We start from the raw sequence: 4,087 nt of genomic DNA, 5'->3' as shown, positions 1-4,087 counted from the left end.
CCCCTCCTCCCTCCATCTTTTTTTTTTCTGTTTTTACTATAGTTTTTTACTGTTGTATAATGTAGTTTTTTTACTGTTTTTAGTAAGTGTTTAAAATAATTAGTAAGTAAATTAATAAAACTAGTTGAACTAGTTTATTTTTAGTAAGAACTAGTTGAATTAATAGAACTAATGTATTTTTAGTAAGAAAAATAATATAACTAGTTGAACTAGTTTACTTTTAGAAAGAACTAGTTTATTTTTATTTATAGTAAGTTTATTTTTAGTAAGAACTAGTTGAATTATTAGAACTAGTTGAACATGTCACATTTGTTGTTATTTTTTTAGTTTAAGCAATTATTCCCGCATCGACGTCGACGATGCCTATCCCGCATCCTCATCGTCGATACCCGTCGTTCGCTAGGGTTTTAGTTGTATTAGTGATGTTATATGTATGATACTATCAGGATGTATTAGTGATAATTTATAGGGTTTTTGTTTTTGCAGAAATCAAGGAGCCCCTCTATCATCCCCGCCGTCGTCCCCATCACCGACCCCCTCCGACCTCAAGGTGAGACCAGCCAAATCTCCATGTCAATATGAGTCCTATAAGATATGATGTAGATAAAAACATGTATATCTCGTGTTGGTCAAATAGGATATATGGTTGCCTAAGTGGCCGGTCATATTTGCAGGTTACATATTCGAGTGGCCTATGTTTTGCCGGAGTGTTGATTAATTTCCGTTCCGGCAAATTTCAGGCGCTTGAGATGTCCTGTTTTAGCAAAGGTCATGCCGGAATTTTCCGTGAATTTTGGCATGACTTGTGCTAGAATATGTAGGAAATATATCGAGTGGCCTGGATTTTCTAGAAAGATAATTAAACGATATTTCGGGTTGACTTTAAGTCTGTCGAGGCCGAAGAATCCCGACTGTTGTCGTGGGGGTCGTTTCTCCTTCTTCTCCGGGTGCTAGACCTTTGTTATGCACTAGGGGAAGGAGGAGTAACGACCATCACCAACGGTTGCAAATTTGTCAGAGAGGAATCAGCGAGGGAGAGTCTCCACCATATATGAGAGGACGAAGAATCCCGACTGTTGTCGTGGGGGTAGCTTCTCCTTCGTTCCCGTGAGCTAGACAATTTGGTATAATACACTCGGGAACGAAAGGAGGAGCTACCATCACCAATGGTCGAATATATACACCACGTGAGCTGACAGTTTTCAAGAAAAGACTCGACAGACCGATAGTCAACCCGTGATGAATAATAATGATCTACTTTAGTTTTTGTAGTACATATATTTAATTGTACAAGTTTAATCTTTGAATTATGAACATAGGAAATGTCGTCGGACGAAGAAGGTCCCATGGAGTGCTCCTGGTGCGGCGACAGCCGGGGTTTCTGCGACAGGCCTCACCTGGACGAAGGTCGGCGCTTCAGCATTAAGCTCGAGGAGGCCTTCGATTGTAATACGGTAAGCTATGACGTAAGGTGTTTTTTTGTAATTAAGCTCGACTTCTACTACTTCAACATGTAATTTTCGTCTTTTACAATTCGACTAGCTTATCCCATGCCATGCAAGACGCTATGTCTTGGAGAGGATGGGTTTTGAAGATCATGAGAGGAATGAAACAAAGAAAATTAACCTAAGGATCCATCATGGTATGGATTTTGAGGTAAATCTATACAATTCTGAGAGTGTATCCCATTTTGGTTGCCCGGGTTGGGAAGCACTTTGCAAGATGTATGATTTTGAAGAGGGTATGTTTGTCACCATGGATCTCGGTGATACTGACATCAACCAAGACAATTTGGACATTTGGGTCCTTGTTGATACGCTTCCAATTCTACCGCTATGTGAGTTTCTCAAACATAGTTATTAAGTAATTTATATTGTTTATTTCAAAATAGTTGACAACTTATTTCCATTGATAGCTTATTTTCATTCTTTAAAGAATGTGCAGAAGATGGTAGACAGAACCTACTACACCGATGGCTCTGAGTTAACTTATCAGGAGAAAATCATCTGGTCGCATATTGTACTGGAATTGAGAATTACAATCCCTATTATCGAACTCCTACACATTATGGTCAATACGTGCCACTAGTGCACGTGTTGAACCACGATAACTTCCATGGAGATGCCCTGTTAAGATTTTTTTACTATTACTACCCTGAAAGTTTCCCACGTTAGTGTTAGCATCCCAGAGGGAATTGCTGAGGAAAATTAGAGAAAGTTTCAGGAAGCTAATACTATGTTTGTGTGAAGCATTCTAAGTGTACTTGTCAACCGTCTGTGTGAGGTGTACATGCACATACAAGATGAAAAGACACTATGCGATGCATTGAATACTAAATTAAGTGCAACAGATACAGGCAGTGAACTGCACATCATCGAGAGTGTCCACGACTACAAGACGGTGAATAACCGTTCTGTGGTTGAAAAAACTCATGAGATACAATGCACTGTGAAGGATCTGGAACTCCTTAAGTATGTTCTACCCGATAAATTTGTGGCTATGTGCATGATTGAAAAGTTGCCTCTTTCATGGAGAAATTTTGCCACAACTCTAAAACATAAGAGACAGGATATATTGGTTGAAAATTTGATTGCAGCTCTTGATGTTGAAGAGAAAGCTCGGGCTAAAGACACTACTGAGAAAGGAGGTGAGATTAAACCTACCACCAATATGGTGCGGAGATACCCACGGAACAAGAACAACAAAAAGAACAAGCCTATGCTAGAGTGCTACGCTTGTGGGAAGCCCGGACACTTTTCCAAGGAGTGCCCAGAACATGCTGACCGCAGAGGGAAAACAAGCTAAAAGACTGTCAACATGGTGACCGCTAGCAATATTCATGGGTATGGTAATTTACCTATTGTTCTTTCTGTATTTCAATCATCTTCATGGTGGATTGATTCAGGTGCTAAACTTTAACGTGTGTGCGGACGTCTCTTTGTTCACTTCTTATGAGGCCCCATGGCATCATTTCGTCCTAATGGGGATGGGCCACATGCATTTCTTCGTGGTATTGACACGCTGGATCTGACGTTCACTTCGAAAAAGATCGTGCAGCTAAGGAACGTGCAACATGGCCCTACTATGAACAAGAATCTTGTTAGCGGTTCTCTTCTATGTCAAGATGGGTTTAAGGTAGTTTTAGAGTCGGATAAAGTAATTGTATCGAGATCGGGGTAATTTATAGGCAAAGGCTATGAGTGTGGAGGCTTGTTTCGCTTTTCCTTTCAGATTTTTTGCAATAAGTCAGTAAACCAAATTTGTGCTAGTATTAATGATGATGCAAGTATTTGGCACTCTCGTTTATATCACATTAATTTTGGTTTAATGTCTCGGCTATCCAGTATGAGTTTAATTCCAAATTTTGTTGTTGGCAAAGGTTCTAAGTGTCATAGTTGTGTGCAATCAAAGCAACCTCGAAAGCCTCACATGGCCGCCGAGGAGAGAAACTTGGCACCGCTAGAACTCATACATTCTGATTTATGTGATATCAATGCCGTGTTGACAAAAGCTAAAAGAATATATTTCATGATGTTGATTGATGATGCGACTAGATTTTGCTATATTTATTTTTTGCAAGAATAAAGAGAAAACCTTTTATGAGGTGTGGGTTGGGTGAAAACCATCACTTTCTTAATTTGGGCACTTGAGGATGCTTGGCAAAGGTCAATATTCCTATCCTTAAGATACACAAACTTGGACCAAAACAATGTATTGTGTCTTTTTAGTTTATACTCAGTGGAGCATTGCATATAGATTTTTAGTGGTTAACTCCGAGGTACCTGATATGCATGTGGATACTATAATGAAATCTGGTGATGTAAATATCGCTTATTATTGTTTTTCTCATGTAAAAGCTTAAAGCTTTGAACAACTATCTGAGAAACACCTCTCCCATATGTTTGGACTCATGCATGCTATTTAAATTTTCAATACTTGAAAACAGTTTTATTATCATTTGTCAATATGGGCAGGCCTAACAAAGCACGCCTTCATATTCTAGTATTAAGAAGAACATATGGAGTGTTGTTACAAGCTGCATACACCGCGGGTGGCCATGACATAACTAGCCCCAGGCAGCAATGCG

The sequence above is a fragment of the Triticum aestivum genome, chromosome 6B (assembly GCF_018294505.1).
Source record: "Triticum aestivum cultivar Chinese Spring chromosome 6B, IWGSC CS RefSeq v2.1, whole genome shotgun sequence".
NCBI classification, from domain to species: Eukaryota; Viridiplantae; Streptophyta; class Magnoliopsida; order Poales; family Poaceae; genus Triticum; species Triticum aestivum.
Note: the sequence above shows the minus strand (reverse complement) of the source record.